This window comes from Mauremys reevesii, linkage group 12 (assembly GCF_016161935.1).
Source record: "Mauremys reevesii isolate NIE-2019 linkage group 12, ASM1616193v1, whole genome shotgun sequence".
Taxonomy (NCBI): domain Eukaryota; kingdom Metazoa; phylum Chordata; order Testudines; family Geoemydidae; genus Mauremys; species Mauremys reevesii.
The window spans coordinates 49417539-49442585 of NC_052634.1; the positions used below are offsets into that span (position 1 = coordinate 49417539).

A 25047-nucleotide genomic window follows, 5' to 3' on the forward strand; every position below is an offset into this window, starting at 1 on the left:
CTGTGTTGTAATTGAAATCAATCTAATTGAAAATGTAGAAAATCAAAAAAGATAATAAAGTTAAATTGATAGTCTATTGATTAACGGTGATTAAAACTGAGATTAATCATGATATTTTAAAGTTAATTGTGTAAGTTAACTGCGATTAATTGACAGCCCTACATTTGAATTTTCTGTCCCATGCAGGACAAGCTGGAATATCCGTGTGCAGGAAAGAGCCTGGGGAATTGTGCTGGGAAATTATTTCCTGTTCTGACATGTCCCCAGTTGCCCTTTTTGCCTTAACAGGCTGCAGCGCAACATCCATGTTTTGCTCCAGCTCATTCCGTCCTTCCAGGGGCCGGGGAAGGGAAATGGCTGCAGTGGAGCCAGTCGAGGGAGGGATGATCAGGGAGTTGCTGGCGGGTTCCCTTGGCGGGGAGAAAGGGCAGTAAATACATAGGGGGGGGGAACTTCCAGGGAGGTTGGTCTGGGTGGGAGAGGGCAGGAAATCCCCCGGGTGGGGGACAGGGTGTGACAAACCTGCTGGGATTTGTTTACTGTGAGGCTCCAGCATTTCTCAAATGTGGCCACCAGGGGCTTTTATTGTGGCCACAGCCTCCCGGGCTGTAATTGAGGGGGATTCGGGGGCAGCAAAGCAGCGGCTCATCCCCCTGACTGCCTGCAGAGGCTGGTCCCTACCCCCTTCCGGAGTCATAAACACTGCAGGAGCCGGCAACCAGCGGGAGTTCCCCTCCTCCCCACGTGCGGTGGGGCTCAGGCTTCAGGCTTCTGCTCTGGGATGGTGGGCGACAGGCTCAGTCAAGATACATGGAACATAGGCTGGGTGGGGAGAAGTCTGTGTAACTCATCCAGTTATTGATATACATGTGACCTTGAATATTGTCAATCTGTGTCCCCCCCCCAACCATCTCCCAAACAGACCCTCAGTCTGGAAAGCATTCAACCCTCATGTTGTTGAAAAAACTCACAGCAAACAGAAGAATCTCAAAGAATCCTGTGGCACCTTATAGACTAACAGATGTTTTGCAGCATGAGCTTTCGTGGGTGAATACTGCTTGCACCCGAAGAAGTGGGTATTCACCCACGAAAGCTCATGCTGCAAAACATCTGTTAGTCTATAAGGTGCCACTGGATTCTTTGCTGCTTCTACAGAACCAGACTAACAGGGCTACCCCTCTGATAGAAGAATCTCAGCTTTTAAAACAATTTTCCAGCAAGACAAAGAAACTCACAGCTGTAGACTCAGAAAACACTCCCAAGGAATTTTAACAATACATTGTTATGAAGAACTTAAGTGCTAAAGAGACCTGATTTTCCAACTAATTTAAAAAAAAATCTTCTCAAATCAGCATCTTTAGAGTGAATCTTATTCTGCTTTTTTAACCACACAATTCTCCCCAAAAGGAGAGGCACTGGTCCTGGAGACACTGCAATACCAGGTCAATGCATGGGGTGGTGAGAGCAAGCTCCTATTCCATCCCCTTGTTTCAAAAATCAATTTAACATACAGTCCTCAAATAAAGGACCTATCAGATATTAAGCTGATAAGAACAGACACTACACTTATCTTAGCCAAAAGGCCAAGAAGCAATGCTGTTAGTCTCGGACGTTAGGCAGCTGCTCTTCCCCCACTTCTTTCTACTTCAGCACGAGGAGCTCCCAGACACGCACCAAACACCATTCACGACACTTGATAACTAGGTAACTCGAAGTGATGATCTCTTCCCCGAAATGACTCCACTGGAAGAATTCAAAGCAAGAGCCCTTAACACACAATTCTGTTCAAAGACAGAGAAGTCTTTCACCCTCCTTCCTCTTGCTGGTTTCCCTGTACACGCCTAATTTGCATAAACCCACCCACTGACATGTGACTAACAATCTCTCACTGTTAACTCTTACAGCAAAACAGGCCAAAGAAAGCCTATGCAAGCGCTATACCGCAGCCCCAATGCTCTTTTCTGCTCCTTCTCAAACGTACACACAAGTGTTTTGCTCCATACCAGTCCAGTTTCTTGTCTAACCACTGCACACACATGGTATAACCCTACCCTGAGCTGATTCCCGACTTTTGCGCTCAATCCAGGAAAACGAGTATTGAGAGAGAAGCTGTGCAGGGAAGTCTTCCTCAACTTGCACTGCACTCCCCAAGGGCCTTTCGGGTTCTTCTGTGGACTTCAGGTTCCATTTGATTGCCAAGGTTTATGGTCTTATTAATTAGCCATCTCCTAATGCAAGGATGCTACATGTCAGACTAAAGATCGATTTTCCAAAAGAGCTGAGAAACAGAACTAAAGCTGAGCACGAGGTGTTACATTTACATGAGCATCCAGGTTCTGACTGTGCCCTGGCAAGTTCAATGCTTCCGAAAGAAATCAGAAAATAAGGAGCCCGTCAGGTCCCCCTGCTAGCACCCAGATCTAGTCAATCTGCAGGAAAATAAGGAAAAGGTGATGAATAAAGAAGTCAGGAAATAACAAGGAAATGAAGAGGTTTGTCGAACGGGTTTCTGTCCGATATACCATCTTCTCAGCTACCAATCAAAGTTAAAGACCTAAAGTCGACCTATCGGCATAAGCAGGGGCGGCTCTAGGCACCAGCAAAACAAGCTGGTGCCTAGGGCGGCCAAATCTAGGGGGCGGCAGGCTGCGCCGGCGGACCTGCCGCAGTCATGCCTGCGGGAGGTCCACCGGAGCCCCGGGACGACCGGACCTGCCGCAGGCATGACTGCGGAGGGAGCGCTCGTCCCGCGGCTCGGCTGGACCTCCTGCAGGCATGACTGCGGCAGCTCAGCGAGCCGCGGGATCCGCGAACTGTCCGCAGCCGCGGGGTCCAGCCGGGCCACGCGGGACCAGCGGACCCTCTGCAGTCATGCCGCGGGAGGTCCGCTGCTCCGCGGCTCGGGCGCCTCCCGCGCATGACTGCTTGGGGCGGCCAAAACTGTAGAGCCGCCCCTGGGCATAAGTACAGGTGGTTGAATGGAAGTTAAAAGGAGCTGCTGTGGCAAGTGTTAGGAGCCTGCAAGCAGCATGCAGACCGTTTAAAAACGCCGCAATTAGAGGCTGCAACAAAGTTCCTCCTCCACCTTGGTGGGTCCTGCGCTTATTGGCAGATTTGCTCACCTCAGTGATCTTCCCCTCTGGTGGAACCCACAGTCTGGGTCAACTCCTCCTGTGTCTGATCAGGAGTTGGGAGGTTTGGGGGGAACCCGGGCCTGCCCTCTACTCCGGGTTCCAGCCCAGGGCCCTGTGGATTGCAGCTGTCTATAGTGCCTCCTGTAACAGCTGCATGACAGCTACAACTCCCTGGGCTACTTCCCCATGGCCTCCTCCAAACACCTTCTTTATCCTCACCACAGGACCTTCCTCCTGGTGTCTGATAACGCTTGTACTCCTCAGTCCTCCAGCAGCTACACCCTCTCCCTCTCCCTCTCAGCTCCTTGCACCTCTTGCTCCCAGCCCCTCACACGCACACCACAAACTGAAGTGACTCCTTTTTAAACCCAGGTGCCCTGAGTAGCCTGCCTTGATTGGCTGCAGGTGTCTAATCAGCCTGTCAGGGGTGCGGAAAGCCCTAGGGCGGGTGCAAGGAAGTTTTGGGCCCTAGGTGAAACTTCCACCTTGCACCCTCCCACCCAGCTAACTGCGTCTGTCTGTTCCCCCACCCGCCGCAGCTAACTCAGCCCCCCACCCGGGGAGCCCCCCTGCAGCAACTACTCCCCCCATCCCCCCGTGGCAGCTAACCCTGCCTGGGGAGACTTCCTCCCCACCCCACCCCCTGCCACGGCAGCTTACCCTGCCTGGGGAGACCTCCTGCGGACGTGGGTGGCAAGTTTGTAGACATTTTGGTTGTGCCCAGAACCCGCCCCCCAACTCTGCCCCCCCCAACTCTGCTCCCACCTGCCTAATGCTCTGGGAGGGGGCTCGGGAGGGGGAGGTCTGGGGTGCAGATTAGGGTGCAGGAGGGGTGCAGGCTTTGGGATAGAGTTTGGGTGCTGGGTGCAGGCTCTGGGCTGGGGCAGGGGTGGGTGTGCAGGAGGGGGTGAAGGGTGCAGGCTTTGGGATGGAGTTTGGGGTTGGGAAGGGGTATGTGGGAAGGGGAGGGTGCACCTTGGGGGGCGGGAGTTTGGGGATAGGAGGGAATCCAGGGGTGAGGGCTGTGGGGCTGAGGATGAGGGATTCATGATGCAGGAGGGGACTCAGGGCTGGGGCAGAGCATTAGGGTGCGGGGGGATGAGGGCTTTGGCTGGGTCTGAGGATCAGGGTGCAGGGGGATGAGGGGTTCATGCTGCGGGGGGGCTCAGGGCTGGGGCAGAGGATTAGGGTGCGGGGGATGAGGGCTCTGGCTGGGGCTGAGGATTAGGGTGCAGGGGGATGAGGGGTTCATGCTGTGCAGGGGGGCTCAGGGCTGGGGCAGAGGATTAGGGTGCGGGGGGATGAGGGCTCTGGCTGGGGATGAGGGTTTGGGGCATTGGGGAGGTTCAGTGCCGGGGGAGAGACCCAGCTCCAAATATTGCTGGAGCAGGGCCCCCAGCCCTGAATATTCCTGGAGCCCGGGCACCGCACAGAGATATAACCTGCCGCCCCTGCCTGCGGAAGCTAAGCCTGCCTGGGGAGCCCGCCCCAGCTCACCTCGGCTCCACCCCCTCCACTGAGCACCCCGGCATCGCTCTAATTCTCCTCCCCGCCCAGGCTTGCGACGCCGACTGGAGGAGAATTAGAGCTGGGCTGTGTGCTCGGCGGAGGAGGCAGAGCGGAGGTGAGCTGGGATGGGGAGCTGTTTCCCTGTGCGCCCCCATTGCCCCGTTACTGCGGACAGCCCTCCCCGCGCGTCCCCCCCCCAGCTCACCTCCGCTCCACCTCCTCGCCTGAGGGGGTTATTAGGCGCCACCAACCACTAGGCGGCCGCCTAGTTTGCCCAAATGGTTGCGTGGGCCCTGGTGTTCACAAGCAGTGTGAAAACGTGCAATTCCCGCTCACACTGCACAGGGGCAGCACAGCTCCGGGGTTCTCTGGAATCACACAATAATGCTGGCTTTGTTCCCACAGCATCTGGAGCTTTTCACAGTGAGACATGGGGGTGCTGCAGCCCCCGCCGCAACCCTCGGTCCCGCACCTCTGCTTCTCTGCAGGGAACTTGGTATACCATGAGGCGGTGCAGGGAGACTGTGCAGGAGACCCAGGCCCACACCCCGAGCACTGCAGCTCCAGCGCTGTGTTCAGGATTCATTTCTGCTCTCTGATAAAACTGCCCCAGGCTCCTCTGTCCAACTAATATTCGTCCAGGCTCCCCGGCGCCGTTAGTATCTGTCCAGAGCTCTCGCCAGCCCTGCCCCAGGAGAGCTGGGCACTCGCCCTGCTCTAGGAGAGCCAGGCAGGCCCTGAGCACTAGACGGTGACCCTAGGCCAGTGGTGCCAGAACAATCTGTATAGTGGGGGCTACTGAGCCACTGAACCAACTGTAACCCCTGGGTGTGATGGAAACCACGTCAAGCCAGGGGCTGCTGCATCCCCCCCAGTTCCAGCCCCTCTGCCCAGGCAGCTCCCCCAGCCTGACACACACACCCACCCCTGCACCCGCCCCACCCCAGGGCTCCTCAGCCCAGATGGGAGCCCCCCGTCTGAGTGGGGAATCAGAACCCCCCGAAATTACCCTGGGACCAGCACGATCTGCCTCTGCCCTGCCCTGCATGTATTTGGAGTGAGTCAGTTTCCCTGTCCCAACATGTGTCCCCCAATGTGTCTCTTCTCTTCCCCAGTTCCCTCCAAACCAACCCATTTCCCCTGCTCCCCGGGCTGGGTCTCTGCCAACCTCCCTTCTCCCCTCCTGCCCCCAATATCTCCCTGCTCCTACAGGTCTATAGGGCTGGATCCCTCCCTCCCCCTTCTCCCCTCATTTCCTGCCTCTGGGGGTCTATGGAGATGGGTGTCTCCTCTGCCACCCCCTCTCCTGCCCCCAATATCCCTCTGGGGCTCTGGGGGCTGGGGCTCTCTCACTGCCTCCGTGCTCCCCCCTGCACAGCATGTGCTGGGAGTGACTCAGATTCCCTGGACCAACATTTCACCCCCCCCCCCACATGTCTCTTCTCTCCCCAGCTCCCTGCACCCCACCCCATTTCCCTGCACCCCCTGCTGGGTCTCTGCCCACCCCCTCTCCTCTCCTCCTGACCCCAATATCTCCCTGCCCCTACAGGTCTATGGGGCTGGATCCCTCCCGCCCACCTTCTCATTTCCTGCCTCTGGGGGTCTATGGAGATGGGTGTCTCCTCTGCCATCCCCTCGCCTGCCCCCCCATATTATGCTGCCTCTAGGGGTCTATGGGGCTGGGTCTCTCCTCCCTCTATCCCCTCCCCTGCCCCCAATATCCCTCTGGGACTCTGTGGGGCTGGAGCTCTCTCCCTGCCCCTGTGCTCCCCCCTGCACACGATGTCCTGGGAGTGACTCACATTCCCTGAACCAACATTTCACCCACCCCCACCCCACATGTCTCCCTCCACCCCACCCCATTTCTCCTGCACCCCAGGCTGGGTCTCTGCCAACCCCCCTTCTCCCCTCCTGACCCCAATATCTCCCTCCCCGTATGGGTCTATGGGGGGTGGGTCTCTCCCTTCCCCCTTCTCCCCCCATCCCCCCATCCCTTCCCCCAATATCTCCCTGCCCCAGTCTGTCTATGGGGCTGGGTCTCTCCCTGAAGCCCCGCCCCCAGCGCGGGGCTCACAGACAATCCCCGCCCGGCGGCTGTGACGTGCGCTGGGGCTGTGACGTGCGGTGACGTGTTCACTCCCCGCAGGCGACTCATTCACTGGAGACCAAAATGACAGAAGGTGTCACGTGTCAATGGGCGGGGCTATGCAGATGAGCAGTGTCTGGCGGCAGGACGCAGAGCAGCGAGAGGAACCGAAGGAGCCCGGCGGAGAGAATTCTCTGCGTGTGGACAGAATCCGGTGTGGGGAGTTCGTGCTGTGGGTGCCTGCGCCGGAGTCACTTCGGGGCAGTGATTGCTACTGAGCTACGTATTGACCAAGGGCGTGTGAATGGGGTGTGGGGCCTGGCGGGGAGCAGCTCCTGGTGATAAGGTGCCCCTCACTCCCGACCCGCAGCCCCTGCTATCCTAGCCCTGACCTCCAGATTCACAGCTCTGCTGGTGCCCCTCACTCCCGACCCGCAGCCCCTGCTATCCCAGTCCTGACCTCCAGACTCACAGCTCTGCGGGTGCCCCTCACTCCCGACCCGCAGCCCCCGCTATCCCAGTCCTGACCTCCAGACCCACAGCTCTGCGGGTGCCCCTCACTCCCGACCCGCAGCCCCCGTTATCCCAGTCCTGACCTCCAGACCCACAGCTCTGCTGGTGCCCCTCACTCCCGACCCGCAGCCCCCGTTATCCCAGTCCTGACCTCCAGACCCACAGCTCTGCTGGTGCCCCTCAATCCCGACCCGCAGCCCCCTGGTTTCCCCCCAGCTCTACCATTGCTCCTCACTCCCAACCAGCAGCCAGATCCATAAACAGCAAAACCTCCCTGTGTCTCTGGTCTGAGCCAGGGCATTCGATGCCAGAGAACCTTTTGCGCCTGCCATGGCGACTGTCAGACAGAGGGGTCATGGCACCTGCATCCCTGCCAGGGAGATATTGGCTCCGCTCTTTCTTTCTTTCTGCTGCTGTAGTTAGTCCATGAAACATCAAGGGTGGAATGCAAGGTTGAGTTCACGCACCAGCCCTCTTAAAAATTTCAGTGCCCCAGAGAAATCCTGCCCCCTGCTATTGGAACGATGTGCTGGAGATTTGACTAGGAAAGGGACTGTCTGAATTGTCAGAGTGGGGAATGAACAACAATCTACAGCAATGTCGTTCACACAAACACACTCTAATCCTGCTCCAGCCGGAAGGGAAATGGGCAGGAATTCTTGCTGTTCAGCCCAGGACACACTTACACTGATGCACAGCCGTGAGTGTGCTGGGGAAGCTGGTCTGGGCAAACAATTTGAAGTGACAATTTAGTGAGAACAAAATCATCATGCAGTGAAATGGCTACATGTCAAGTAATTGTGGCTGAGTGGTTAAGGCGATGGACTAGAAATCTATTGGGGTCTCCCTGCACAGGTTCGAATCCTGCCAACTACGCAAGCGCTGTGCTGCTGTTGTTATTATTGTAGTCTTAGTGCCTGAGCATCCACAGTGGGAACTGGAGATAAATCTAGTTTTACTCTGTCTACACTTAAAACGCTGCTGTGGCACTGCTATAGCACTTTGGAGTAGACAGTGACTGGAGGGATTTTCTCATCCCTGTAATAGCTGCATGGACAGAACAATTCTTCCTTTTCTTTAGCACTATCTAACCCGGGCTTAGGTCACCTTAACTATATGGGTTTGTCGGGGGGTCACACCCTGGGAGACATCGCTTTGCCAGTTCAGTGCCCAGCGTACACCAGCCCTTAGATCCCTTTGGGTATTTCAATGCAGGCACTGACCTGTGAGAGGAAAACATCAGCTCACAAACACAGAGACTGAATTCCCCACATTTAATCTCGCTGCACTTTCCAGAAACTCACAAAATTCAATTCATTCTTGCTAGGACAGAGAAAAAATAAGTGATACTAAGTTTTTGGCTTGATTAAATAAAACTAAGTGTTTAATTAATATAGTAAAAAATCTGTACTGGTTCCTCTAACTAACACCATAGCGTGAAATAGGAACAGAGACAAATCTTGTCAGTGACGACTAATTTCACAAATGATCTTCCCATTATTAATTTCCACAGTGCCCCGAGTGGAGGTCTGGGCACCTCCAATGTCATTGCTTTGCGTTCACCTTCCCCTAGAATTGTTCTTGGACATTCGACTTCCTCTGCAGCATGGGGCTCGGGTCACTTGCTGGAGGATTCCCTGCACCTTGAGGTCTTTAAGCCACAATTTGAGGACTTCAATAACTCAGACATAGGTTAGGGGTTTGTTACAGGAGTGGGTGAGTGAGATTCTGTGGCCTGCATTGTGCAGAAGGTCAGACTAGATGATCATAATGGTCCCTTCTGCCCTTAAGTCTATGAATCTATGAATCTATTCCCAAATTTGGAAAACTGTGCAGTTCAGCATGAGAATAGTGACCCCGTCTCCTTCCTGCACCTGCTCTACATTGCTCCACAGCAGCTTCTCCACCTGCAGAGTCAGTGCAGCCGCCCAGGGTTCAGCAGGGGCCTCTGGCAAGGACAGTGGGTGCAGCTAACAGCCCAGTGTGCCTGGCTCTGAGGCAGCTGTAAAAAAGCAACACCCGCCCCCCCCCCAGAAGTACAGAAACTGAATTCCTTAACTTTAACATCATGACCCCCTGTAGAAAGCCACACGTGTCAGTTGTATTTTCACAGGGAGATGCAAAAATCAAGTGACACCAATTTTTAAGTTGAGTAAATAAAGTTGAGGAGATAGTTATTAACCTCCCAAAAATATATTAAAGATCCCTCAACATAACACCTGAAAGTGAAATATGAACAGAGACAAACCTTGTCAGCAAAGGTTCATTTCCCAAACGATACTCAAAATGTTACTAATTCCCACCCCTCCTCCACAGGAGCTCTGTGCAGTGTAACTGTTCTGCAGGCAGCTTCCCATTCAATGCTGTTGTGGGACATTCCCAGGCCTGGAAATGTACCAACGACAGAATTTGAAGAGCAAACCTGGCTCCCCGCACCAGGCGGGATTTGAGTGTTTTGTCCCTGTCACTTAGTCTTTGTCAATAATACAGATGCCATGGGCAGGACTCCAGGCTCTGCTTGAGGGATCCTGGCACAGGGGCTGGGTGGGAGAAAGGATGGTAGATTCTGACCTGGAGAGGAGGTAATAAGTGAAGGGGGCATTTTTTATTAGCCCCCTCCTGAGGGTCCCCAGGGCTGGAATTCTACATTCCACATGCCAAATGTGGGGGTGACGCCACTTGGCTAACGAAAACCAGTGCTCCAGGTGAGTTTTGAACTCACAACCTCAGCATAGCTTCTCTCAGCACTGCCCTATAAGTACTGTGTGCTAACCAATTGTGCCACTGGAGCACCTGTTAATTAGGATTCTCTGAGACTCCTCGGTTGATACAGGCGACGGGTGACCCCAAAACATTCTCAGTAGGGCTGGGAGCAGGTAGCGACAAGTGTTGTACTCGGTGGGGTGGATTCTTCTTAAGGCTTCCAGGCCCCATTTGACCCTTTTGTTCTTCCCTGTGTAATAACAGAGCTGGTTAAGACTCAATGGAGAGTCTTGCTGCAGACCAACAGATCTGAAATCACTGAGAACCAGCTCTAAGCATTAGTCCTGCTTTGGGACAGCGTCTCTCATGCAACAAACTGCCCAGTCTGCGCTCGCAGTGAGGCTCCCTCACTAACAGCTGAAATCAGGGAGAGCTGTGTGAAGTGCAGGGCCCCAGGGGTGCCTGAACAGGGGGGAACAACACCCCAGGTGCCCAGAGGAGGAGAGGTGTGTTGGGCTCCAGCCTGGGACTCTGCCTCCCTCCTGCCTAGCCCTGACTGTGAAGCCTGGCCCTGGCCCTGCTTCCTTTCAATGCCATGTGGGCAAGAGGAAGAGTGTGGCAGCTGCAAGTACAGGGACCAAAGTTGTGGACATCAGGTGAAGCAGCGAGAAACCACCATCCGGTCAACCCACAGGAATCTCTAGCCAGACTGTTAAGTTCTGGGACCCCCAACCAATAGCCGCCCATTGAACCAGCCAGACCAGAGACCTATCTCCAGTGGCCATCAGTCACCCAGCAGGAGGGAAAAACCTCACTCTAGTTGACCCTGAGAGAAGGTAGCCAAACACATTGAGCTCCAGTGCTTTGTAGCAAAGCAACATATCGCCACGAGGTCCCACTGAGATTTGAACTCAGATTCTAGGATTCAGAGTTTTGAGTGCTGCCCATTACACCATGGGACCTGCTACTGTTTCATTTTCTAGACCCCTGTGACTCTTGGCTGGTTTGCACTCTGCACTTATTGCTTCCCACCAGCAGCTTCCTCTCGTGGGTCTCTCTCTCCTCCTCCAGTGACTGTGGTCCTGCACTACCGGATCCGTGGGTCCTCCCCTGAGTCCCTGCATCCCCCTGCTTTGTCTCCATTCCCTGCAGGCTGCAAAAATGTCAGGGGAGTCTGCTCCTCCCTTCACTCGATGCTCCCGCTCATATCAGCCAACTGCAGCCTCATCTCCTGGAACTCAGGCAGCTGTCACTTGATCGTACAGTCACACGCTGACTGGCTCCCCTGCCTGGATGGTCTTGTGGAAATCCCACAGGTGACACTGCAGGACTTGGCACTGTTGGTTTCTTTAATGTTGTGGTGTTTCCCTGACCGCCGGAACAAAGCCGCCAACTCCTCCCTCACCGACTCCCACCAATCCCCCTGGTAACCATAGGACCCTCTGATGCTTTCCCGTTCTGCCAACACCTCCAGGCCTCACCCCCCTGCTCCTTTATCTTGCAAGCTCTGGATGTTCAGCTTCCAATATCCTCTGCCAAGGGTCAGGGAATTTCCCACATTGAGCACACGGTGAGAGCTGCGTGATCCGAACAGTCCATTGGCTCCACCCTGCACTGGGCTGTCGACGTGCTCTCCTTCACGGAAATCCGGTCAGTGAGACTCCTGGCCTGTCCCCGCAGAAAGGTGTATCCCCTCTGCGGCTGGTGTGAGCTCGGGTCAGAGGAATAGGAGGCTATTGCCCACCCTCCCCTGGCTCCACTGTGGAGAAACACGTTCTCTAAGCCGACCTCACTACAGACCTGCGCCAGGTAGTGCTCATCATAGAAGAGTTTCCTCTGACGGTCGGGAAAACAGGACCAGCAGTCCTCAGGCCGGTGCAACAATTGAAATCCCCCCCGACACCAAACACCGTGCAGTCTAGAGGAAGGGAGCCAGTTCCTTCATAGAACTTTCCTTTCATGCCTTAACTGGGGACCATACACACTAATATAGCCGTAACCAGTGCCATGGGGCACAAAGCCACCAGTAATGCTCTCCCTGGTCGGAGCTCCAGCCCCTTCTGTACTTGCACTGCTAATGTGAAGAACAAGACTCCAACCCCATCATTCTTCCCTGGCCTGGAGGACCAGAGAGATGGGCCCTTCCTCCAATCACCCTCTGCCCATCAAACTACCCTAGACTTGTTAATGTGCATTTCCTGAACACCCACCATGGCCAAGTCCAGCTGCTCCAAGACACTGAACATCAAGTGCCTCCTCCTGGGCCCCCAACTCCCTTCCACAGGGCCACTTTCACACATGCCCCTTCCCTGGCACTGCCCTCCCTCAGCTGCACAGAAGAGTTTTCATCCTCTATACCTGCCTGTCACTGCCCAGCACCCCCTCTAGCACTCTCTTCCTGCCATATTGGGTCCACCAATAACTCACTTAGGAGAGACAGCTCCTGTCCCTCATTGTTAAATGTCAGGCCAGCCAACTAGGGACAGATGCCCACAGTATCTTTTCCTACTGCAGAGCCCAAGCTCAGGGACTCACCTTGGGTGCAGGGACCACTGTGCTCCCAGAAAACAAGCCACCACTGTGCAGAGGGATGAAAGGGCCTGCCAAAGCCTGGGATTGAAGCAGGGACCTTTAGATCTTCAGTCTAACGCTCTCCTGACTGAGCTACTTTGGCAGCTGTGTGGTAATTTTTTGGCCTGTTGCTTCTCTGCCCGGGATGTTTTTGCAGCAGTTGCACACAAAAAGGATGTCATTGTGAGCGGCCCATGAAGATAAGACCCACTTTTGCCTGCCTTGCTCAGCTTGACTTGCTGCCTCACCCTGTTCCTGCCCTAGTGCCCGGGCTGACCTGGTGGTGGAAGGGGACTGGGGGCCAGTGGTGCGGGGAGGAAGTTGAGCTGGACCCTGAGCTAGACTAGACCCTGGCAGTGAGAGTCTGGCCACCACTTGCCGCCCCACCCTGTTGTCCTGGCGTCCCCCACTGGGTGTCATTTCGGGAGGGAAGTGGGGCTTCTGCCTCCCCTCCCCGATTTTCACATCGCAGAGGAGTGCGAACAGGAAAACGACTGGCTGCTCCACACCCCCACCGGAGGAACCCGGCGCCCTTAGCTGCTCCCCCTGCTCCCCCCCCCCGAGCTGTGCTACTGAGTGGAAGCGTCCTGTGCCCATAACACAGAGGTCAATTAATCAAAACCCTCTTCTGCCAGCACCAGGCCTCCTGCTTCTTACACTGGGCCTGCAAGCGAGGGGGCAGCTGGCACAGCACCAAGAGTCTAACCTGTGAGGCAGGAGGTGGCTGACGCCTGCAGCCTGCTGGGGAGCTCCCAGAAGTTATTAAGGGACAGAGACTCCTCAATGCCCTTAGTAACAAGGGTTTGGGGTCACCGAGGCCAGTAAGGGGGTCACTATGTCGGCCCTATAACCCTGGGTGTCAGGTCACTGTGCAGCTTTGATCTAGAGCTCGGATCCCAACAACTGACCAGCAGCCCACAGCCTCCCCCTGGGTCTGCCCCACCTGGTTACTCCTTACAGGCCGACCTCACCCCCCTTCCAGCCCCGGATTCACCCCCTAATCATCCTACTGCCACTCAGAGCCACAGCCGTGGAGGTGCTGACGGAGGGAGGGGTGACTCTAGGGTGGGGTTCTTCTCTAAAGATGGCTGGCAGAAAGGTGGTGCTCAGCTCTGAGAGCCACCTGCCTAGTTGCCTCGCTGCCAGGGGATGCAGACATTTCTGTAAGGCCATTAAATGGGGTATTTGGCTCCTGAGTGAATGTGAGGAATGTGCAATTATGAGAGGGAATTTCCATCCCTCTTTCATGCACAATTAAGAGCCCCAGTGGCCTAATGGATAAGGCATTGGCTTCCGAAGCCAGAGATTGTGGGTTCAAGTCCCATCTGGGGTGAAAACCTCCTTCCTTCTTGTATATTGTAAAGAAACCTTGGTCTTATTTTCACCAAAGAAGCTGGGAGATGTTGGAACACAAAGTACTGCAGCTTGGGAACAATCCCCCAGAAATAGCATCTTCCACTTGAAAAATGCTTTCTAGACCCATCAGTAGCAAACACTTAATACTAGTGTTTGTCTGAGAATAGAGTGAAGGGAAGTGTTTACTCCGACACCTCAGTGAAAGAGCAAGGCCATTCTGAAAGAGAATGGATCTGTCTGGAGACAAAGCACACCTTGAGAATGAGCAACAGTGTGAAAAGAGGTTCAAATGTGTGTTTGGTGTTAGATAGGTTGGTCTGACAAATTTCAAGAAAATACCAATGCTCGTAGACTGATGCAGACACTGGCTGCTTCTGATCTTTTACTGAGAGGTCATTGAGAAATATTTTCCTTAACTATGTTATGGAATATTGGGTGGGCTATGAAGGCACCATTCCTCCTGCTTTCGCCCTTCGAGACAACACGGCTACATGGCGTGCGGCCAATGCTCACCTTCCAGTCAACTGCTAGAGAAGACAACACAGACAGGGATGGCAGCAGGGCAGACTGGAGCTCCACGGAGACAGTGGGACCAGGTCTCATCAACGGGGAGGTGGCCACCCCAGCATGCACAAGGCTGAGCCAGCAAGTGTGGTGTGTGCTTCACTGTGCCCCTATTCACTGCACATGGTGGTGGAGGGCAGTTACTGAGTTCGGTTGGTCTGGCAAATTTAGGGCTTGGCTACACTTGCAGATGTAGAGCGCTGGGAGTTAAACCACAGCAGGGAAACAGCTGCCGAGTGTTCACACTGACAGCTGCAAGCGCACTGGAGTGGCCACATTAGCAGCTCTGGCAATGCCACAGAGAGCAGTGCAGTGTGGTAGCTATCCCAGTGTGCAAGTGGCTGCAACGTGCTTTTCAAATGGGGGACGGGGGTGGAGTGTGACAGGGAGTGTGTTGTGTGTACGTGGGGGGAGTGACAGTGTGTTTGGGGGGGGGCTGAGAGTGTGTTAGCATGCTGTCTTGTGTGTTCAGACAGCAGCAGACCCCCACCTCCCCTCATACACACTCACAACAGCAGCAGCATTCCACACTGATGGTTGCTTTGTCCCAGAGCAGATAAGCAGCCGGCTGTCAGAAACGGAGCTTTCAAAGGGGATATCCGCATGCCTGCAGCCGATTTCAAAACAATGACCAGAGTGGGCACTTGACTTCAGGGGATTTTGGGACATTTCCTGAGGCCAAACACAGTGCAGTGATGCAACACGTCATCCACACTGCTGCCAGGGCGTTTCAGCAGGGCTCAGCGAGCTTTATGCTTCTCATGGAGGTGGATTACCAGGAGCGCTCCAGCTGCAGAGCCCAGGTGCTCCATGTGCCTTGTGAGTGTGGACACCTCAGGAGTTAGGGCACCCGGGGCTGCTTTAATGCGCTCAAACTTACAAGTGTAGCCAAGCCCCTAGACTATGTCACTTGTGTGACTTACTTGTGCTATTGTAATAAACACAATAGACGTGCAATGGTCAGAAATTGCACCAGCAGAGAAGTATATTAAAGGGAAACCATAAGGAAATTAAGAGTTTAAATTATCCTCCACATGTCCCGCGTCCCACTAAAATGAATCCAACCCACAGGGCACGTGGGCAGAAGTATCGGTGTCAGGATGCTACATTGTTAGCACAGTAAATGAAGCTGCAAAATAAATGATGTTTAAATGACCTCACTCTATTTTTTACAATTCGGTATTAAGAGGTAATAGATACAGATGGACACCAGGCAGGGTCGTTTGGAGGATGAAGCCTTTATGCTTCCATCTCCCACCACTGTCAACTTTTAGCCAATTAGGACAAGTCAGCAAATAAGAACAACCTCAGGTCTCAGTAACTACTGCAGGTAGCAAAATCCTACAAGGAGCAGTTTCTGGCACTACACCTGCCCAGCTCTGCTCCCTGGCTCTTCTCAGGCTCCTGCTCTCTCCTTAGCTCTGCCCCTCTCTGACCCAGGCAGTTCCAGCTCCCACGGAGGATGGGACCCCCTGGCCTGGTGACTTCCTCATTACACTGCCTGGCCTGTCAGTGCGGCTAACTTGGAGCTTTGGCCTCTCCCCATTGCCCAGGGGACTGTCAGTCTCAGGGTCCTGATTTCCCATTGGCCCTTTCCCCTTCTACTGGGACTGGGAACTAGCCAACCAAAACCCCCACTAAGCTTTAGTAAGGGGCCAACAGTCCCTTACTCGAGCAGGCCCCATGAGGGTCACTGATGGCCAGAGAAGGGCACATGAGCTGGTCCCATGGTGTAATGGGCAGCACTCAGGACTCTGAATCCTGCAATCTGAGTTCAAATCTCAGTGGGACCTTGTGGTAAAGCCCTGGAGCTCATACTGCTCCACTTCCCTGTCTCCAGCTCTGCAAGAGCAATTTTTTCCCCTCCTGCTGGATGGGTCAGGGCTCTAGAACTGACACCTGAGGGTTGGGATTCTCACGGCTTCACCTGGTGCCCACAAGTCTGGCACTTGCCACTGTGCTTGAAGGAAGCAGGGCTGGGCAGGTGGGAGCCCAGCACTTCTCCTCCTCTGGGCACCTAGAGCAGAGGCGGCTGGTGCTGACAGCTCCAAGGGAAGGCTTAAAAGCCGCAGAGGCCAGGGCAAGAGGAGGAGAGGACCATGATTGTGTGTGGCCAGCAGACAGCCACAGGGCCAGCCTGCTCCCTGCTGTGCTGAACCCCACTGAAGGCCACCCACAGACCGGCATGCAGGGCGGCTGCTGCTGTTTCTCAGGTCATCTACTGAGGGGGGCTGAGACACTCTGGGCACAAGAAGTTAAGTTCCCAGCGACAAGTGAGACTTAATTGTATGGGGCCAGGTGCAAGGCTTTGGCAGGGAGGCTCGGGCATGGGGGATTGAGGTGCAGCGGATGGACCGGCTGTCTAGGCACAGAGATTTAGTCTCCCTGAGGAGGAGGAGGAATCCTGCTGACAGGCAGTGGCTGTGCAGAAAAAGAGGAGGGGTTCCTGGGACTTTTTTTGCCTCTCTTTTGCCTGCCTGCTCACTCTGATAATCACTCTTGTGGTGAATGGTGAAGCTGTTTCCTAACAAGCCCAGGTAGCTCAGGTGGTCGAGCATCAGGCTCTTAACCTGAGGGTCCAGGGTTCAAGCCCCTGTCTGGGTGCTCAGCTTTTAAGTTGCCTTGTGTGCCAGGAGCCAAACTCTGTTCACAGCCACACAGGGATTCCCAGAAGCTGTGGCCATTTCCTGGAAAGGTTCCTTTCCTCAGCAATTAGGAGAGAGGCCACATCCACAGGAGCAGGCCTAGAACACGCAGTCTCTGTCTGCCAGGAAGTGCTGTGGGGCCAGGTGCTGAGAAAGCCCAGAGGGGGATGGGGGGAAGGGAGAGAGAGAAGCAATGAGGACAGAGCACAAGTGTACAGGGGGCATCTGGTCTGGCTATTGTGGAGAACTTCCCTGGTTTATACACGACCCTGGTGGAATTGGCTGTAGAAAGGATCTGAGTCCCCACCCCCTTACCCAGAGGCTGCCTGACCTCGAGGACTGTTAGGATACAGAGATTCAGGCCAGTCTGCAAAGGCCTGTACTTTCAGAATTTAGGTGTATTTTTATCACTTAGCTAGTTATAAAGATATAAAAGAGAGAATAAAAAATCACTGTCTGTCTGTGTAATGGCCTTCTCTTACTGTGACAGTCTGAGGCCTGGTTCTTCGGCTAAGCAGCAAAGGCAGCCATAAGCTGGGAAGTGTATGGTCACATCCTCACATTCCCAACTAGTCACATTGAAATAAGGTGCGATTGGGCTGTTAGGAATACAATCCTGCCCTGATATTCCATCACCTCCAGAGAAAGGGAAACTTAGTTTGGTAGCATCCTGTCTGGCAAGAACTCACTTATCAATAGACACAGCTGGAAAACCCTTATGGTTGTACAGATGTAGTTGTGAAATCCTCCCTTCTGTATTGTTTTGTATGTTTATTTGCATGGTCTCTGTCTGGTTCTGTGATTGTTTCTGTCTGCTGTATATTTAATTTTGTTGGGTGTAACCAGTGAAGGTGGTGGAATATAACCATGTTACAGTATATCAGGACTGGTTAGTCTAGAGAAGGAGTGAGGGTGCCAGGCGGCGCGGCAGTCGGGGCCGCGTGGTGAGTGCCCCGCTGAAGCGCTGGCCGCCCCCCTTCTCTCTCCCCCCCGCTCCCTCCCCTTCCCCCCGCCCCCACTAGACCGGGCGCGCACTCTGCAGCACAGGGAGTCCACTGGCTCCGGCCACCCTGTGGGGTTTTTTTTTGTTTTTCCCCTGCTTTGCCAGCTGCACCGTTGTTTTCCCCACCCCTGCTTTGCTGCTCCAGCCCCACCGTTTTTGTGTTGTCCCCCGCCCCCACTTTGCTGCTCCAGCTGTGCCGTGTCCCTCCCCAGCTTTGCTGCTCCAGCCCCACCGTTTTTGTGTTGTCCCCCGCCACGTTGCCACTCCAGCCACATCGTGTCCCCCCCGCTTTGCCACTTCAGCCGCGCCGTATCCCCCCCCACACCCCCGCTTTGCTGCCAAACATGCACCTTTGTATGCAACTGCTGAGTCAGTTGTGAACCTTGCTACCATTATCATTATCCCTTTGAAATAATGATGGTGATGGACACTTGGTTCTGTATCCCAGTGTGTCATGGATGTCTACAGGCTGCATTAGCCAATCCAACCATTTGGCACTTGCAGATGGGCACCTCTGTATTGTGCCTGAGTCTTGTACAGCTATGAATGGCTGGTAGATGCCGATATTTTCCCGTCTTTTTAACCAGCTCTAATACCAGGCCAGGCCAGGGCTGGGAAGAGAGAGAGAGCAGCAGGTTTCCCCTATTGTGGCCGTCTCGCTTTTTCTTGACTAGCTTCACCTCTGCACCAAGTTGTGCTTTTCATATGTGAGCCTGGCTAGCTCAGGTGGCAGAGCATCAGACTTTTAATCTGAGGGTCCAGGGTTCAAGTCCCTGGTCAGGTGAAAAATTTCTCACTGTGATAATAAAAGCCTGTCTTTCTGGAGTCTTGTTCAGTGTTACTCTTTCTCTCCAGGATTTTGCCTTTCCTAAGAAGGGCCTTTCTGTGGGGGGGGATTGAAGAAGCAACTCCTTGACATCCCCTCTGTCCTTGCAGGCTGGAGGAATAAAGTCCTCTGGCCATACAGCATGTTCCTCCCCTGCAGACACAAACACACAGAATATTCATAAGGAATTAGAATTAGAATCCACCACTTTCCTTGGTAGCTTGTTCCTGTCGTGAATCATCCTCGCTGTTGAATATTTGTGCCTTAGATGTAATATATGAATTTGTCTCTTTTCACCTTCCAGCCATTGGGTCTTGTTATGCCTTTCTCTGCTCGATTAAAGAGCCCTTTAATAGCCAATCTTTTCTCTCCATTAAGGCCTTTCAACACTTCAGTGAAATCACCTTTCAATCTTCTTTCGATAAACTAAACAGGTTGAGCTCGTTCAATAGCAAAGAGCCACCAAATGTTCTGAGGGCTGGAGAAAAATGTCTTCTAGGGAAAGTGGTGGATTCTCCATCTCTTGATGTCATCTAATGGAGACTAGATGCCTTTCTGGAATGTGTTTGCCCAAAAGTAGCTATTGTGTCATACAGGAGGCCTGTGATATGCAGGAGGTCAGATTAGATGCTCTAATGGTCTCTTCTGGCCATAAAGTTGACTAATTTCTGAAAAACTGAGTGTAGCATTGGGAGCAGCGTCTGATGTTTTCCTGTCTAGCCGGCTTGCTGCCTAGAACGAACGCTCCTTGAGTGGGGTGATCCACAGGGAGTAGCTCAAACCTCCAAAGTGCCTGGCCAGGGGCAGGGCATTAGCCCAGCAAGGGAGGGGTGTGGCACTGACATCACAAAGGCCTTTGGCAGGACCTCAGACTATTGGTCAAAGGTGGTGGGGAGGTGGTGACCTCACAGAGAGATGCTGACATCAGGCAGGCAGGATGGGGTGAGGGGCCAGGGAAACCTCAGAGACCCCTGTGGCTTTGCTTCAGCAAGTCTCCTTCTCCAGGTCTCTCTTTGAGGACTAAGAGAGTATTTGGGTTCAGGCACGTGAGCGCCAGGAGGAACCTCTTTCGAGTTTTCTCCTTCCCTTTAGTGATTTTACTAGAAAACAGCCGTCCCTGTTTAGAAGGTAAGAGCTTCCTCAAGGGAAGGGGTGTCATGGGTGTGTCACAGTTCGGATGCCAGTGGCCCCCCTACAGGAAGTTCCCACCACCCTGCTCTGTGTTCGCAGGGCGGGAGAGAGCAGCATCCACGGCAGTGATTTGCTCCTGGCTGCCGGAGCAGAGCAGCAGGCTCAGCTGTCAGAACTTCCCAGAGCGATGAAAGGGGAGGGGCCCATGGCTCTGTAGCAGGAATGCAGGGCAGGCGAGTTCACGGCAGGCATTGTGGGATACTGGAGGAGGCCAGTTATGGTGATATAATGAACAGCAGCATCTACAGTGACACTCTGTCACTTTAAGTTTGCTGCAAAAAGCTCTAGACCTCTCATCGACGTGGTTTTATTTTGTCAGCAAAACAGGGCAGTTTTGTCGCCAGACGTGGCATTGCAGTGTGTGCACCAGCCACAGCCTACCGACCGAGAGAGCGTTGTGTGTTTTTCACACACCTGAGCAATATAATTCTGCTGAAACAACTTTGTAGTGCAGACCTGGCCAAAGATTCACTCACACACACACACACAGCTTGCAAGGAAAACCTCACCTGCTCCTCTGCTTTGCAGAATCCAAACACAAGCAAAACTTGTCAGGCCCTGGTGGCGATGGCAGGGAGTCAGGTGTGGGCAGACAGTGTGTTATAGCCACCCACAGGCACCATGGCTTAGCTGGCTAAAGCTTCTGTTTCATAAACAGGAGATCTTAGGTTCAACTCCCAGTAGTGCCTGGTTGCTGGGGCACCTGTTATTTGCTACTGTCAGAAGACAAGATTCAGAGCTAGATGGGCCTTTGGTCTGGCCCAGTGTGGTTTTTCTTATGGTTTAAATAACACTCACAGGCACTGATAACAGAGTTACTGAACGTTTGGGAGTTAGGAGCGGGTAGGTCAGTGGTCCAGTCTCCACACAGATGACACCCTCCCTATGGGGTAGGGGCAGTTCTGAGCTCTCACCCAACTGCTCATTGTGGCTGCCAGAATCTGTGAGCAGCTTGTTTAGTTTACAGCAAAGGTTGAGTCCTGCTTTGTGCACCGTGTGTGAGAATGAAAATCCTAAACCGCCCTTTGAAATAACGAATGCAGCAGGACGTGTTATTGTCCCTGCCCCAAAGCAGACAGACCAATGGAGAAATGCCGTCAAGTCCAAGGTAATACTCCCCTGCCATTTTACCTTTTTTGCTGGCTAAACTCCTTCTTATCTGCCTGGCCCAGGCTGTCCTCTGCCTCAACTGCTGCTCCCGGCCTGCTCTAGAGTCAGGGTACGTCTACACCATGGGACTATTCCGAATTTGCATAAACCGGTTTTGTAAAACAGATTTTATAAAATCGAGTGCACGTGGCCACACTAAGCACATTAATTCGGTGGTGTGCGGCCGCGGTCCGAGGCTAGCGTCGATTTCTGGAGCGTTGCACTGTGGGTAGCTATTCCCTAGCTATCCCACAGTTCCCGCAGCCTTATTTCCGGGTTGAGATCCCAGTGCCTGATGGGGTAAAAATCATTGTTGCGGGTGGTTCTGGGTAAATGTCGTCAGTCACTCCTTCCTCCGGGAAAGCAATGGCAGACAAGCATTTCGCGGCTTTTTTCCCTGGATTGCCCTGGCAGATGCCATAGCATGGCAATCATGGAGCCTGTTTTGCCTTTTGTGACTGTCACCGTATGTGTGCTAGATGCCGCTGACAGAGGTGATTCAGCAGCGCTACACAGCTGCATGCTTTTGCTTTTGCATGACAGCAGAGATGGTTACCAACCATACTGTACCATCTACCAATCCATAAATTGGTAAAAAGATGATCATGGTTACCAGTCCTTTTGCACTGCGCCATCTGTTGCTGTTATAAGTGCCCCTGGCTGCTCTTAGCCAGGGGCACAAAAGCCAAAATTGGGAATGACTTCCTGAGTCAATTTCTCCTTTCAAAAAACAATTCTTCCTATCAAAAAACAGAATCAGTCCTGCCTAGAATATGGGCAAGTGTACTAGAGAACCACTGTATCATAGAACCAGAGAGCACAGCTGCTCTGTGTCAGATCCTGCAGGAATGAAGAGCTGTATGCTATTCACAGGGGGTGCTCCTGCAACAACCCCACCTGTTGATTCCGTTCTTCCCCCAGCCTTCCTGGGCTACCATAGCATTGTCCCCCCACTTGTGTGATGAAGTAATAAAGAATGCAGGAATAAGACACAGTGACTTGTTAGTGAGAAATGAGTGGAAGGCAGCCTCCAGCTGCTATGATAGTCCAGACAGGACATTAAGGAGTGTGGAGAAGAGGAGCCCAGCATCCTGCTGCTAGTCCAGGGGCAATTGAATCTTTTCTTTACACATGAAGGGTGGGGGCTGATGAAGCTCAGCCCCCTGTTGCTATGATGAAGACGGTTATCAACCATACTGCACCATCTACCATGAAAAATTAGGTGCATATGACATAGGGGGACCTGACAGATGGTAGTCGGCATGGTTACCAGTTCTTTTGCACTGCACCACATGCTAAAAAGCTCATGATGATGAGAACAGATCCCAGTCATATTGCACCATCAGCCACCCCTAGCGGGGGAGATGGGAGCAAGGATGTTGGTGGTGACTGCTGCAGCATTGCGTCTATCTGCAGCATTCAGTAAAGATAGGGTGACATGTTAAATAGTCATGAGAGGATTTTTTCCCTTTTACTTCTGGGGTGGGTGGGGGGGTGTACATTGCCGAGCTATGCCCTGAACCACCATGGACACTGTTTGTTTGACCCTAGAGGCACTTGGAGCTCAGCCAAGAATGCAAATGCTTTTCGGAGACTGCAGGAACTGTGGGATAGCTTGAGTCCTCCAGTCCATGAGCATCCATTTGATTCTTTGGCTTTCCGTTACGCTTGTCACGCTGCAGTGCGCTGAGTCCCTGCTATGGCATCTGTCTGGAGAATTTTTTAAAATGATTCTGAATTTCGTCTTCTATAACGGAGCGCTGATAGAACGGATTTGCCTGCCCTTACTGCGATCACATCCGCATGGTCCATGCTGGAGCTCTTTTTTTATTTTGATTTCGGACTGCATCGCCACCCGTGCTGATCGGAGCTCCACGCTGGGCAAACAGGAAATATTCAAAAGTTCGCGGGGCTTTTCCTGTCTACCTGACCACTGCATCCGAGTTCAGATTGCGGTCCAGAGCGGTCAGTGGTGCACTGTGGGATAGCTCCCGGAGGCCAATACCGTCGATTTGCGGCCACACTAACCCTAATCCGATATGGCAATTCCGATACTAGCGCTACTCCTCTCGTTAGGGAGGAGTACAGAAACCGGTTTAAAGAGCCCTTTATATTGATATAAAGAGTCTCTTGGTGTGGACGGGTGCAGCGTTAAATCGGTTTTATGCTCCTAAAACCGGTTTAAACGCGTAGTGTAGACCAGGCCTTAGTCTTTAAGGTGCCACAAGTACTCCTGTTCTTTTTACGGATACAGACTAACACGGCTGCTACTCTGAAACCTGTTAGTTGGTTATATGCTGCTGTGACACACCCTTTACATAGAAATTGTTAGCTACCTGTTACATTTATATTTCTGTGTTAATTGGTTACCCACCATGTTGTATCCTACTGTATTGTACCCCACTATTGAAACCCCCCTACTGTTCACCAAAAGAAACCCCTCCCCAATTGTCTACCGTAACAAACCCCTCACTATTGAATTTTCCCTGTTTTTGCATTTTCTTAATAAAGTTTATTTTGCACCCCACCAGTGCAGTAATTGTCCCCCAAGATCCCCTACCTGCTGGCAGGGACAAGTAGGAGGATGAGTTAAAGTGCTTTTTCCTGAGTGTAAAGCAAGTAAGCAGTATTGCTTTGATGCAGTTGTTGTCTGTTATTGATGATTTTTCTTTCTTTTCTCTGGGGAAGTAGAAGGGAAAAAACACAGACTGAGTGGTTAGTCTGTATAAACTACATTAAAAAACATTTTTTGGAAGTTGGTGTTTAACTTCTGTTTCTGATGTGTATATTTAGAGAAGGGATGTAGTGATTGTAACTAATTTTTAGTATATGTATTGCTTCTGTATTGTGGGAGGATGTGGGTGTTTTTCAGTGAGTTTTCTAATAGCACGAGAGAAGAAAATGCAGTGTAAAAATACAACAGTTTTTTATGTAAACAGTTGCTTAGTTGAACCTCTAATTGCTTAAACTTCTAAGTCCACCTTTTTATGCAGTGTCCCTCTCTTTTGTCCTCCCTCGTTCTAGTTTAAACTTATAGACTCATGCATATTAATTCTGCAAGTTCTCTCCACTTTCCACTTTTTCTTCTTTTCTCCACCCTCTCCCCCATTTCGAGTAGCCCCTATTTCTACCCCTAATGCTCTGCCAGTTTGTTGGTATGCAACTTTCTCAGAGCCTCTCTGAGCCCTTAATACAGTGCGTGGAAGTGGAAGGTGGAAGTGGGGGAGGAGAAAATGGGACCCACAGAACCCCTGGCAGGTAAGGGGACTGGGAGAGCTTGACTTGGGAAGGAGGGAGGAATGGGGGAGAAGAGGCAAATAGGGGTGCACACAGTCTCTACAGTGGTGGAGAGAATGGGGGCCCTGAAATGAAGCGAGGGGATAAGTGGAGGTACACAGAACCCCTCGTCCTATGGAGATTGGAAGAACCTGGCATGGGGGGAAGGGAGGGTACACAAAGACCCCAGCATGGGGGAATAGAGGGAACACAGAGTCCCTGCCATGGGGAAGTGGGAATGGGGGTGTGAACAGAGCCTTTGGTGTGGGAAGAAGTGTGGGGAACTTGGTATGGGGAGAATAAGGGTGAGGAGATTCTCTGGTAAGGTGTGAGATTGGGGGAATTTCAGGGAGTCCCTAAAAAGTGTGGGATGGGAGAGGGCACATAGGGAGCTTGCGGGAGGGAATTGAGGGGTGCTGGGAGCCTCGGGGGCGGGCAATAAACTCGACCTGTACAAACTACAAAGTGTGCTCCCCCCACTGCTGTGAAGAACGTGGCCATCTGCTGACAAAAAGGCTGTT

General features: G+C 52.8%; 6 non-coding genes and 1 pseudogene across 6 annotated transcripts; 5 read left to right on the forward strand and 2 right to left on the reverse strand.

Annotated features, from left to right (window-relative positions):
* Positions 1 to 1405: 1405 nt before the first annotated feature.
* On the reverse strand, positions 1406 to 1595 carry LOC120376331. Its single transcript, XR_005587217.1, has one exon. It is a non-coding gene; the product is annotated as a U2 spliceosomal RNA (small nuclear RNA).
* An 8344-nt stretch (positions 1596 to 9939) lies between these two features.
* Positions 9940 to 10033, reverse strand: TRNAI-UAU. Its single transcript has 2 exons — positions 9996 to 10033; positions 9940 to 9975 (listed from the first exon to the last, which is right to left on the reverse strand). It is a non-coding gene; the product is annotated as a tRNA-Ile (tRNA).
* A 3743-nt stretch (positions 10034 to 13776) lies between these two features.
* On the forward strand, positions 13777 to 13849 carry TRNAR-CCG. Its single transcript has one exon. It is a non-coding gene; the product is annotated as a tRNA-Arg (tRNA).
* A 2308-nt stretch (positions 13850 to 16157) lies between these two features.
* Positions 16158 to 16229, forward strand: TRNAQ-CUG. Its single transcript has one exon. It is a non-coding gene; the product is annotated as a tRNA-Gln (tRNA).
* Positions 16230 to 16967: 738 nt separating this feature from the next.
* Positions 16968 to 17040, forward strand: TRNAK-CUU. The gene has a single exon. It is a non-coding gene; the product is annotated as a tRNA-Lys (tRNA).
* Positions 17041 to 18795: 1755 nt separating this feature from the next.
* TRNAK-UUU lies at positions 18796 to 18868 on the forward strand. The gene has a single exon. It is a non-coding gene; the product is annotated as a tRNA-Lys (tRNA).
* A 4962-nt stretch (positions 18869 to 23830) lies between these two features.
* Positions 23831 to 23962, forward strand: LOC120376608 (annotated as a pseudogene).
* The last annotated feature ends 1085 nt before the right edge of the window (positions 23963 to 25047 follow it).